The sequence below is a fragment of the Equus przewalskii genome, chromosome 22 (assembly GCF_037783145.1).
Source record: "Equus przewalskii isolate Varuska chromosome 22, EquPr2, whole genome shotgun sequence".
NCBI classification, from domain to species: Eukaryota; Metazoa; Chordata; class Mammalia; order Perissodactyla; family Equidae; genus Equus; species Equus przewalskii.
The window spans coordinates 53176545-53189901 of NC_091852.1; the positions used below are offsets into that span (position 1 = coordinate 53176545).

Consider the following 13357-nt stretch of genomic DNA (forward strand, 5'->3'; position numbering starts at 1 on the left):
CGAAACTAAAAACAGAAACCGTCCCAGCCTTGTCCCCAGCCGTGCTGGGGTGCGGTGTCTCCCCGAGGCCACGCGCCTCTCCAGAGCAGGGCGCCCAGCTCACCTCCTCTAGGGCGTCCTTTGGTTTCTGCTCTATAAACGGCCAGGGGTTTGCATCAAATGCACTCACTGGAGACAGAATCCCCGACGTTGGAAAACCCACAAACCCCACCCGCGTCTCTCTATGGGCTCGGACGCCGCTAGGGGGCAAAGAGGAGCGGCTGCCTGATCCCCGGAGCACACACTGACCCTCTGCGGGAGCTGGGGAAACTGGGGGTCCTGGCTATGGGGGATGCGGCCGAGGTCCCTAGAGATCCGGGCAGGTCTCACGCACCAGGTCTGCACTGGGGATTTGATCCAAGTCCAAGCATTGAGAAGAAGGTAAAGTATGGCCGATTCCTGAGAATAATGGGGTGGATGAGGCTTCTCAGTCATTGTCTACTTTCAGGTCTCTCTGGAATTTCCATGATGACAAGTCAGAAATAACATCGGGTGTTCTGGCCATCAGTAAGCTTCCCACCCGGCTGGCCCTGTGTCTGATTTGAACATCCCTGTTCAAATGGGCATGGCCCTGTTGGGGCAGTCTGGCCAGGCACGGGCATTGTGGGCAGCACACAAGCCCCCATAAGCCACCATCACCCCCACTGGGCAGATGAAGAGACAGAGGGCCAGGGAGCAGCTCTAGGTGAGCCCACAGTGCTGCACCCCCAGCACCTGCACAGCACATTCCCCAAGGAAACCCAGGAGATGGGGGCGTGAGGTCCGGGGGCTGCGCCAGGCTGGACTCACTCCCAAGGGGCTGTGGCTCCCCACCCCGAGGGCGGCAGGCACATTGTGGGCCGAACTCAACGCCTGCTCCTCGAGGGCGACCCGGGCACACGATGGCCCAGCACTAGCTCACGGGACAGACCGTCCATCCCCAGCCATGTGGCCGCCACCCTCCCTGGCGTCTGGATCAAGACACCTGGAAATTCACCGCTCAGCCCAATGGCCCGGGTGCTGGGCCCAGAAACGGGCCCCACACCCATGGGGCCTCTCAGGCGCCACAGTGGTGCCCCTAGCAAGGATGGGGCCCCGTCAGGGGCAGGTGTCAAATGCTGCGTTCAGTGCGCTTCCAGCCACCAGGACCAGGGTGAGGCAGGACCTTCAAAGAAGCAAGGGGGCCCCATGTGGTAGAGGAAGAAGCTGATCCCAGACATCCTGCCATCCATGTGGGCTCTGGGGGGACGAGAAGGGCATCTGGGAAGGAGACCTCCAGCAGAGATGCCCCAGGCCAGCCAGCCTCATCTGTAAAATGGGCCCTGGTGGGGGTTGGGGGGAATGGCGGAACTTGTCAAGCGGGCTCTGCACAGGGTCTGGAATGCAGAGGGTGCCAGAAAGCAATCGCCCCAGGCGCTCCTGATGAGCTGTTACTATGACCACTGGCTCAGCCCCAAGGCTCAGGGGCTTCAGTCAGGCCACTCCCACCCCTCTCCTGCCATCCAGAGGCACTGCCTGGAGCCCCCTGGAAACCCGAAGAACTGCTGCCCCAAAGGCTGCTCAAAGGAGCCGGCATCTCCAACCCATTCTGCAGGACCCCACGGGGAGGGGCCCCATAGGGTAGCCCTCAGGCCCAGTGTCTCCCAGAGCAAAGGCCTGCTTGACTGCTGTCCCCAGCTCTGTGTGTGCTCACTCAAAGAGCAAAAGTCAACATCAAAGATAAAATAAAATAAAATCTCTCTGCACTGCCAAAAATACCTCCCCACGGGATGAGAGAGCAGGCGCCAGCTTCCACAGCAGCAAGTGTTGCTATGGATACAAGGCTCCAGCCAGCAGGGGGGTGGGGACAAAGATGGGGAAGGAGGACAGAGACGGGGGAGGGGGACAGAGACGGGGGGAGGGGATAGAGATGGAGGAGGGGATAGAGATGGGGGAGGGGATAGAGATGGGGGAGGGGGACAGAGATGGGGGAGGGGGACAGAGATGGGGGAGGGGATAGAGATGGGGAGGGGGACAGAGATGGGGGAGGGGGACAGAGATGGGGGAGGGGATAGAGATGGGGAGGGGACAGAGATGGGGGAGGGGACAGAGATGGGGAAGGGGATAGAGATGGGGGAGGGGGATAGAGATGAGGGAGGGGACAGAGACGGGGGAGGGGGATAGAGATGGGGGAGGGGATAGAGACGAGGGAGGGGACAGAGACGGGGGAGGGGGATAGAGACGGGGGAGGGGATAGAGATGGGGGAGGGGGATAGAGATGAGGGAGGGGACAGAGATGGGGGGACAGAGATGGGGGAGGGGACAGAGATGGGGAGGGGACAGAGATGGGGGAGGGGATAGAGATGGGGGAGGGGACAGAGATGGGGGGACAGAGATGGGGGAGGGGACAGAGATGGGGAGGGGACAGAGATGGGGGAGGGGACAGAGATGGGGAGGGGATAGAGATGGGGAGGGGACAGAGACGGGGGAGGGGACAGAGACGGGGGAGGGGGACAGAGACGGGGGAGGGGGACAGAGATGGGGAGGGGACAGAGATGGGGAGGGGACAGAGATGGGGGAGGGGACAGAGATGGGGGAGGGGGACAGAGATGGTGAGGGGACAGAGATGGGGAGGGGACAGAGATGGGGAGGGGACAGAGATGGGGGAGGGGACAGAGATGGGGAGGGGATAGAGATGGGGAGGGGACAGAGATGGGGAGGGGACAGAGATGGGGGAGGGGACAGAGATGGGGAGGGGACAGAGATGGGGAGGGGACAGAGATGGGGAGGGGATAGAGATGGGGAGGGGGACAGAGATGGGGAGGGGACAGAGATGGGGAGGGGACAGAGATGGGGAGGGGACAGAGATGGGGAGGGGACAGAGATGGGGGAGGGGATAGAGATGGGGGAGGGGATAGAGATGGGGAGGGGACAGAGATGGGGGAGGGGATAGAGATGGGGAGGGGATAGAGATGGGGGAGGGGATAGAGATGGGGAGGGGACAGAGATGGGGGAGGGGACAGAGATGGGGGAGGGGATAGAGATGGGGAGGGGATAGAGATGGGGGAGGGGATAGAGACGGGGAGGGGATAGAGATGGGGGAGGGGACAGAGATGGGGAGGGGATAGAGATGGGGAGGGGACAGAGATGGGGGAGGGGACAGAGATGGGGGAGGGGATAGAGATGGGGAGGGGATAGAGATGGGGGAGGGGATAGAGATGGGGGAGGGGGACAGAGATGGGGAGGGGATAGAGATGGGGGTGGGGACAGAGACGGGGAGGGGATAGAAACGGGGTAGGGCACAGAGATGGGGGAGGAGGGCAGAGAGGTGCTGGCCACCATCAGAAGAAACACACTGGTCAGTGGGAAGAAGGAAGGTTCAGCAGAGCGCCCACCAGCCCTGGCCCTCGGGCCAGGCTGTCACTGGTAAAGCTGATCTGCAAATGCAGACTCGGAGGGGGCTTGGGGGGGTCACTAAGCAGTAACACTTGCCCAAGGATAGAAGGAGGAAGACAGGATCTCCCACAAAGCGGGCAGACAGGTCTAATGTTCCAGACTCCCCCCACCTGCAGCTGTCTCCCCCTGTGAGGAGTTGACTCTGGCCATGGGAGCAGCGGGACGCCTCCCCACCAGGCCCGCAGCCTCCTCCCCCAGGAGGGGCCGGGCAGGGCCCCGAGGACAGGCTTGCATGTCCTCTCGCCCACTCCCTCCCTCGCGGCCCTGGGGGATACCACCTGCAGGTGAGGTCCCCTCGGCGCCTGGCCCCCAACGTGTGGGCTCTGTGACGGGGGACAATGGCACATGTGCCAATCCCCAGAGATCAGCCCTGGGCAGGAGCTTTTAGGATAGAACCCCAAGTCCTCCTGGAGCCCGTGGGCCCGCACCAGCCGCACCCCAGTCCCAGCCCAGTCACCCACCAGGAGGCTCTGCCCCAGGGTGCTCAGGACTCTGCTCCTGGCTCTCCCCAGAGGCCTCTCCGCCCCTCCAAAGCCACCCTTCCCAGGCCGCAGGCCATTCTCCATCACATGCAGCCTTGGGAGGCCTCACTTCCTTCTGCCACCATCTCCGCCCCAACAGGGATGTGAGCCAGGGGCTGCCTGCATGGATGGGTCCCCAGGGAGGGGCCACGGCCACCCTCTGCCTCGGTTGCTCCTGGCACCTCACATGTGGCTGTCTGTCAGGCCCAGGCCGTTGTCCCTGAACCCTGCTTTCATATCGCCCCCAAGAGCCTGCAATGGCCCCTTGTACCCACTGAGCAGGCCAGGCAGTTAAGATGGCTCCCAGTGTCAACTTGGGACCTGAAGTCCCCTCTCTTCAGCACTCATGCCAGACACTCTCCGGTCCCCAGTCAGCCGGCCCCCAATACCCGCCCCCGAGGAGCGCCACCAATGGCTCAGCTCCCTCAAAGGGAGCCTTGCCACAAGCCCCAGGACGTTCCTCCCACAGGCATCCTCTCCTGGCCTGGGAGCCAGAGCAAGAAGGCAGCCTCAGGGGCCCAGGCAAGGCCTCACATGCAGGGCTCTTCCTTCTGCGGCTCCCCAGAGAATCCGTCCCCTCGTCCAGCTTCCAGAGGCATGTGCCATGTGCCTTGGCTGGTGAGCCTGTCCTTCATCTTGCAGTGTCATTTCTCCCTGGGACCCCCCTGCCCCGTCTCGTAAGCACCAGGGGATGACCCCAGGCCCACCTGGACAACCCAGGATCATCTCCCATCTCAGGATCCCCAACCACCTCCTCCGAGAGGTTCCTCCAGCCACGTGAGACAGTACATTCACCGGCTGGGGCGTGATGCCACAGACGCTCCATCACCCAGCTTCCCACACCCCTCCCGGCCTGCCTGACCCTAGCCTGGACCGGTGGCTGCCCCTGCGGGCTCCTTCCCCAGTCTAGCCGACGTGCAGCTTCACGCCACAGGTCGAGGGGGTGTCACCATCTCCTTCAACTTGCTTTTTCCTTCTAGAAATGAAGAAGCCCCACATGGGCCATCCTTCATCTGTATCCCCGGCTACTGCCACCCTCCACTGCTACCCACCCAGGACCCTCTGCCCACACGGCCGCACCCACGTCCCTCCTGGCCGTACCCACCCTCCCCTAGGTCACACCTGGCCACCAGGCCTGATGTCCTCGCTCCATTTCATCAGGAGCCGAGTTGAGCAAGGTACACTCAAGGCTCAGACAGTGACCCCACCCAGGTCAGACCGGCCCTGCCCGCAGTCCCCAGGAGGGCCCCCAGACCCAGGCAGTGGGGCTCCGGGATGGCCCCCCAGCAGCACGGCCTTTGTGGGCCTCAGGGTCCGCAGACTCCCAGGGATCAGCCAACCTCCCAGGGCCACAGCCAGGACCCAGTGAGAGAATGCGACACACGCCCATTAACAACACTCAGAGACAAGGCCTTTGGAACCTCTCCTGATTCAACTTCCAAACTGCGCCCGCTGCAGCCACACCCACGCTTTCCTCCCAGCTGACAGAGCGCAGGGCAGGAACCCTCTGCCAGAGGCAGGCAGCCCTGGAACAGCAGCCCACACACAGCTCCCGCCCAGCCCAGCGAGCAGCCTCGGCGGCCTGGCAGGGCCCTGACTCCGCCCCCACCCCCACCCCACCCCCCAGGCCTCAAAGGGCCCGTCATCCCCACAGAAGCAACCCCCCCCCCCACCCCGGGCGGGAGGGCAGCAGGCTCTCCCCTGGCGCACAAACCCAAGATGATGCGCGTCACACGCAGGCCAGCAAGGCCTGACGGGCGTCTTCACTGCACAGGTGGCCCACACACACAGCCCCAGCACATGCAGCCGCCAGCGGGCGGGGCAGCTGGGTCAGGCACTGCTGCTGCCACTCAAAGACCACGGGGGCAGGGCCACGAGGCACCTGAGGTGGCCCAGTCGAGCCCACCAGGGCCCAGAGGTGCCGACCAGGCGTGCCCCCTCTGCTAGACTGTCAGGCACCCGGCCAAACCCTAGTCCCCTGGCTCCTCTGAGCCCCTCTCCAGGACCTGTGGCCAAGGGTTTGTCCCCAGTCTCATCTGAAGGGTGAGACCCCACTGCTACCTCTGGCCTGGCCGGCAGCCGTCTCAGAGGTCCAGCCTGAGTCCAGGTGGAAAGTTGGCGACACTATGTCCACTCCACCTTGCCAGTCCTCGAAGGGCCCCCACACTGCCCATGGACACAAAGGGCCCGCCTCAAAAACGCATCCATAAAGTGCTCCAGGAAGCAGCCGGCAGGGCCGGAACGTTCCGGTGTCACCAGCTCGCTCCCCTCCGGGAACAAAGCAGCCTTTATGTTTTATCATCGGGCGTCATCAAATATTTACAGAGGCTGACAGACCATTTCAGGCAGGCCAGACGTGAGCCAAACGCTGCTCCCTGGACACGTGGAGGTGCAGGTGAGCACGCGGGCGGAGGGGGCACACCCACCCAGAGTCTGTCTGGTCCCTGTCATCAGGACGCAGAGCCCAGGCAGGCCACCGCCATGCCGTCCCCACTGCAGGAAGGACGCAGGAATGGGCTGGAGGCCTCTCCACGCTCGGGCCTCCCGGGAAGCTGAGAGCAGGGGCATGAGGGTACATCCACCCGGGCCAGGCAAGAGAGGCCTCATGCCGCGAGGACCAGGGAGACACCAGCCCCATCGGCAAGGGTCCCCAGGTCCCCTCAGCCTCCTCCCTGCAGCCTGAACCGTCCAGATAGGAAACTGCCCGAGTGTCCAGCAGGCGGATGGGCTGCAGACCGCGGACGCCCACGTGGTGGAAAAGGGCCACCGCTGACGGGTGCGGCTGGGCTGAGTCCCGAAGGCGTCCTGATGCCCACAGGCAGCAGCCACAAAAGACGGACATGCAGAGCAGGCGGGCGTCCACATGGGGGCCGACCCAGGGCTGCCCACTGGGCAGGGCTCGCGAGGTCTGACCATGCCCAGGCTCTGTGCCCTCCGCCCCTCTGCGCTTCCCTATGAAATACCATCTACCCTCCCTTCAATTGTCTCAGTATTTCCATCCACTGAGGCCCCGTCTTATCTCCACTTCCCTCAGCTCCGCCGCCCCCAATGCCCCCGTCGCCCCCGTCCTTCCCTGACATGAGCCTGACACAAGCCGGGCTGAGCTGATGCACTCCCAGGCCTCTCTGTGGCCGCAGCATCCCGACACCAGCCTTGCAGACCACCTGTGGGCCCCGAAACGCGGTCCTGCCGGGACCCTGGGGATGCCCCCCAGTGGATGTGACCCTCGAACCTGCAAAGGCAACTGAGCAACATGTGCGGCCCCAGACCCAGCAGAGGCGGCGGGTCCGCTGGAGTCTGAAGGCCAGGATGCCCCCGCGGTCAGAAGGGCGGTGAGCAGGGCCCGGGATGCCCCGCCTCGCTCCGCCTCGCCCCCCGCCACCGCAGAGCCAGCTCTGTGGGACTCCACTTACTCACGGCAGCCCGCTGCGCGGACGGGGAAGCCTCGGTGTCCTCCACTGCCCCGTGGAAAACCAGAGCCCCCGCCGCCCAGCCCCTCGTTCCTGGGCGATGGCCCTCCCTGCCTGACGGCCTGTCCCCACGTGGCAGCTCGAGGTTCAGTCTGGCCTCACCCCAAGTCCTCACCCGGCCCCTTGGACGCCAACTCGGGAAGCCGTCATGGGAGGAACACTGGCTCGGATGCCCCTAGGAAACATCTGGAAGCCTGCCGAAGGACAGACAGCTACCACCGAGGGCAACTCTTGTCCCCTGAGGAGCCCAACAGTCCAGCTGACCAAGCTAACCCCCAAGTCACCTCAGGGGGCTGACCATCCTAGAGCAAAGGCCTGCACGGCTCTCATGCGAGTCACGGGTTCAGCGGGCAGCCAGGGCCAGGGGGTGCTGCCTGTGTCCCCAGGGCCCGAGGACGTGCAGACACCCAGCCTGTTCTGTCAGGTCCCCTAAACTGGCCTGCTCTGCTGTGTGGCTGTGGCTGTCCAGACCAGGCCTCAGGAACCCACTCCCACCAGAGCGCAGGACAGCCCGACGCCCTCAGGAGGATCCTCTGCCAAGGGTCTTTTACCTGCGCAGAGGACCCTCACGCTGCTAATAACTGGTGACCCTACAGTCCCCTCGGGTCAGTCACTGGTCTGTGCAAGAACACTTCAGGATGAGAGTCTTCCCAGAATCCGAGCACACGGACCAGGCCCCCAGCGCCGCACCCCTGCCCTGCTCCCTGTCCTCGCTCTCCTCCACCCTCTGAGCTTGCAGAGCTTCTTTCAAAAAAGCTGAATTCACTGTCCTGCTCTCATCTCTTAATTAAAGAGAGGCGATACCTCAGAACTTGTCTGGGCAGGTGTCAGTGGATTGCTGCCGGCCGACTGGCAAGGCGACTCCCGTCTTGAAGACCCAGCACGGCGGCCACCTTCCTTCCAGAGGCCCCCGGGTCCCCGGCAGCGGCCGGGCTAGGAAGTTACACCCCATGGGTGTGGGGAGAGGCGCCCCGACATGCCAGACCCCAGCCCGGAGGCGAGAGGGACGTGCAGTAGCCTGTGCCCAGCTGCGGGCAGGCCTGGGACCGAGCCCACCCCAAACCCACCCCCAGGGGACAGGGCAGGCCAGTGGGCCCCTCACGCCGAGATGAGCTCACACCAGAGCTGGTGCAGGTGGCCGCAGGCCGTGGGGCGATTCCCCATCACTGCATACATTAGTGCGGATGCTACAATTATGACTTTGCAAAAATACCCAAGAACATAAAAAAGAGACCAGAACACGTACCAAAGTGAGAACTGCTACGTCAGAGGAAGGAAATTTGGGGCAGTTTTCTCTTTCTCAGGTTTCAGGTCTCTCATGTCCGTCACCTGCAGCTAGAAGCGTCCCCCCCGGCCGCGGCCTCCCATCCATCAGCCGCCGTCCCTCTCCCCCACTCACTGGAAGGGTCCAACGCTGGCACATGGACTCGGCCTCCCCTCCCTTGGCGTCCCCAACCCGGGGTGAACAGAGGTCCTGGGCCCAGACAGTGTCAAGGCCTGAGGACAGCGGGGGGCCATCGCATCCCGGAGTGGATGGTAAGGGTCCTCCTGCCAGCAAACCCAGCGGCAGGCGCTTCTCCTGCAGGAGAAATCCTGCAGTCCTGGGGCCGTGCGGGGGCCTCAGGGGCACAGCGTCAACGATTCGACTTAAAGCAGGTGGGCTATCCGCTCAGGTGCTCAGGTGCCTTCAGGTTCCAGAAGGAAGGCAGGACGCTGGCGCCCCGAGGCCTGGAAAGACCCAAGCCTGCAGTCCAGCCTCCTGGCAGCCCCTCTCAGCGGCCCAGTTCAGGTCCCAGCTCTGCCACTAAGTGCCCATCAGGAGGACCATCGTGACCAGATTTGTCTTTCCAAAAGCTGGGATGATTCTGGAAGGATCATCCCTGCCCTGGACGCTGAGGCCACGGGTCAGAGGTCATAGGGGCAGCAGGGTGACCCCTCACAGGGTCCCTTCTTCATCACCTGACAGCGGACTCGCCTCAGCCAAGAGACCCTGGTCCGCAGGCCCACAGGGGAGAGGCTGACCCACGTCTGTGATCCGCACCAGAGACCCAGGCTGAGCGGCTCCTGCGGGGACGCCTGGGCGTGGCCTCCGCAGGAGAAAAGCAATGCAGCGAAAGATTCAAAATAATGATAAAAAAGGCCTAGGGACTGTTCTAGATTAAAACCAACAGGACAACCAGATGCATCGCACGACCCTTGACTGGATCCTGGATCCAAACAGGAAAACTATAACGAGCACCACTGGGAGGCATGGGCCGCGGCAGACGCGTGGCTGTCGGCATCCACGTCAGATCCCAGTGTGACACGGGGCTGTGGCTTTGTGGGAAAAGGTCCTCGCTCCTGCTGGAGGCCCGTGCTGCAGATTCCAGGCCGAGATGCAAATGGGCCAGAATAAGGGTACGCAGAGGGACAGAGAGAAAGCTAGCTCTATGGCTAAAGATTAACAGCCAGTAACTCCAGCTTCCCTAAGTTTTTCAAAATAAAAAGTTCGGGGGGATGAAAACTGGATTGCTGGCAGAGACAAAGATCCAATGAGGAAGGGAGGAGGGTCGGGCAGTGGGTGGAAGACAGGGGCTGGCAGGGAGGAGCGGTGACTCCTGGAGGCACCCGGAGCGGCATGGTGTGTGGCTTGTTCCTTTCAGGAGACAGGCCCAGGCAGAGGGCCACGTCACACATGGGCACCACCCAGACCTCGGAGAGATGAGGTAACCAAGACAGACATGGGCAGGCGCCCCCACCCACAGCCTGCCACCCCTCCCTACCAACCAAACCCACTGCACCCAGCCCCAGGGAGTAGATCATAACCCATGTGTGCCATCAAGCCTTTTGCAGACGCCCTTACATCTAGGGGAGACCACACAATCCCATTCTAACCAGAGAGACCAGAGGCTTACTAGTAAACATTTTGCTTTATAGATCAAAGTATGGACACCTAACTAACACCCACTACCCACCCACTTTCTTCCTGCCTTCAAATGTGGTTGTGATGCCTAGAGCTGTGGCAGCCTTTTTGCATCCATGAGGCAATGAGACTGGGGACAAATCCAATACAGCTGAGGAGAATAGAAGAGAAAGAGGGAAAGCAATATTGTTCCTGCCGGCACTACTGAGCTGCTTATGCCCTCGACTGACCACATCCAAGTTTCAGATTCTGGGGATGATCAAAGGTCTGCACACTGAGCCACACTCGGCTGACAGATAAAAATTTTCCCAGCTTATCCACTCCTGAGAAAGTACACACACAGAGCCCAAAAAGCAGGGGGCTTGGAGGGAAGAGTGGACAGGTCATTCCAGGGCAGCTTCCGGCCTGAGGCAGGTGGGGAGTCTCAAGGACAGGCCAGCTTTCCAGGCCTACCTCCAAACTCTGCCAACAGCACCACTGATGAATGGGACAGGAGCCCCACAGTATTTGTGACGGAGCTACTGTGGGAACACCCGCACCTCTACTGACAGTCGGCCAACACGCCACTCCCCAGAGCCCGTCCTGGTCCCACGAGATGCTGAGAAAACGAAAGAGGAGGTGTAAGGCCTCCATGCTCCCTCGAGAGCATCTCAGCACAGTAGGCATTTTAAAGGCTCTGAGAAGTCTCGCAACATTACTGCCTGCTGAGCCAGCACTCCCCAAGCCTGTTCAGTGACACTCCCCTTTCCGTGGCAACCCTCTGAACACGTGGGAGATGACAATCCAGGGCAGAGAGTGGGCCGTGCCACCAGCCGCTGTCTCGCTACGTGAGCTCGGATAGGAGCCGCCTCCCCTGGGCCACCTCCTCATCTGTGAAAACAGATCCCGGAACCTCTGGAGGTGCTTCTGGACCCGATGAGCTCACACGTGGTCCGGAAGCCTGAGAAAGTCCTGGCCATGCCAGAGCTTCCTCCCTGCCCTCCCCACCCACACCCTGCCGAGGCCGCCCCCAGAGGCCAGCCAGGGCCACCAGGACTTGGGGGCACCCAGCCCCCCTCCGCCCGGTGGGCTCCCCTGCCCTGTGACGAGGCAGGGCTCATGTCACAACATCTTTCATTTCTGGAGCTGCAGGGGAGAGACCTGGCTCCTGAACAGTCTGGGAAGCACAGCCAGCTCGAGGGGCAGGGGCGTGAGGGCACCGCCTGCCCAGACCCCCCCGGCACCTGCAAGAAGACCACTCGGGACCAAGGCCCCTGGAAGCAGAGGTTCAGGGAGCCCACGACCCGGGGCCACCTCTCTGTGGCCCAGGAGGCTCTGTCCAGCCCTCAGCCTCCCCCCAACCCCCATCCTCCCCACTCCCCACCCTACCCCCAACCCCAGAGCATGGATGAACAGAACTTTCTGGAAAAGCCCTCTGTGAGGATCAGAACAGCAGGCACAAAGGCCAGAACGAACCCTGAACCACGGCCGCTCCTCGAAAACCAACAGTGTTGCCCAGGACAGATGAATGGATAAAGGAAATGTCGTGTATATAGACACAATGGAACGCTACTCAGCCATAAAAAAAAGACAAAATCGTGCCATTTGCAACAACCTGGACGGACCTTGAGGGCATAACGCTAAGTGAAATAAGTCAGACAGAGAAAGACAATTACCATATGACTCCACTCATTAAGTGCAAGACAAACACACACACAGCTAAGAAGGAAGACTGGTGGTGAGCAGGCAGGAAGGGGCGGGGGCGACGGGGTGAAGGGGCACAGGAGCACCTGGTGGATGGCAACCAGACTCCTGGTGCTGAACACGATGGAGTCTACACAGAAGTTGAAATATAATGTACACGTGAAACTTACACAATGTTATACACCAATGTGACCTGAATAAGATAATTTAGGAAAGTAAAATAAAAGGATTTACATATATTTCAAATATATGGAAATAGAAAATAAAGATTGCTAAAGCGAATGTTCTAAGAAAAGAGAGGGAAAGGAAATCTGTTTTTTATTAAAGTATTAAGCCTCATTAAAAAAAAACCAACATGTTAAAAAAACACTGGAAACAAATAAAAAGATAGATTGTAAAAGCTGTGACACTCTGTGATTGCAGTTGTGTTTATTAAAGAGATACATGTGTGTGAACAAGAACTTGAAGGTAATATGCAAAAATAGTAAGTAGTTGTATTCACTTGGATTATGGGTGATTTGGTTTTCATTTCTGCAAACTTCTTCATGGTAGCTATTACACTGGGGTTTTAATTGATAGACTATGTTTTTGAGAAGTTCTAGGTTCACTGAAGGATGGAGCAGAAGGTGCAGAGTTCCCATGCGCCCTCCACCCCTCACCACACAGGCTCTCCTATCAGTAACACGTTGCCTGGTGTGGCACGTTTGTTACAACTGATGAGCCAATGCTGATACATTGTTATTAACTAAAATCCATAGTTAACATAAGGGTTCAATCTTACTGTGCTATGGGTTTGGACAAATATATAACACGTATCCACCATTATACCAGCATACAGAATATTTTCACTGCCCTAAAAATCCTCTCTGCTCCACCTAGTCACCCCCACCTGCAAACCCAGGCAACCACTGATCCTTTTACTGGCTCCATAGTTTTGCCTTTTCCAGAATGTCACAGAGTTGGAATCCTACAGTATGCAGCCTTTTCAAATTGGCTTCTTTCACTTTGTGATATGCAGTGAAGGCTCCTCCATGTCTTTTCATGACTTCACAGCTTATATCTTTTTAGTACTGAATAATATTCTCTTGTAGGATGCACCACACATTATTTATCCTTTCACCTACTGAAGGGCGTCTTGTTTGCTTCCAAGTTTCAGCAATTATGAAAGACGCTGCTGTAAACATCCGTGTGCAGGTTCTTCTGTGGACGTAAGTTTTCGCCTCCTGTGAGTAAACACCAAGGAGCACGACTGCTGGATCACAGGGTAAGACTATGTTTAATTTTGTAAGAAGCTGCCAAACTGTCTTCCAAACTGGCTGGATCGTTTT

The 13357-nt window shown here is 60.0% G+C and overlaps 1 protein-coding gene across 30 annotated transcripts in view; it reads right to left on the minus strand.

Moving 5' to 3' along the window:
* WNK2 (WNK lysine deficient protein kinase 2) overlaps window positions 1-13357 on the minus strand; it is a 116186-nt gene that overhangs the window by 95276 nt on the left and 7553 nt on the right. The window contains exon 1 of one of the 30 annotated variants that reach the window (XM_070590552.1): window positions 6036-6228. The exons of 27 other annotated variants lie outside the window; for them this stretch is intronic. The gene's annotated coding sequence lies outside the window, so the exon portion shown is untranslated. Of the gene's footprint in view, window positions 1-6035; window positions 6229-13357 lie in introns of those variants that run through there. 2 more of the 30 variants (XM_070590553.1, XM_070590551.1) reach the window with 2 other exon arrangements.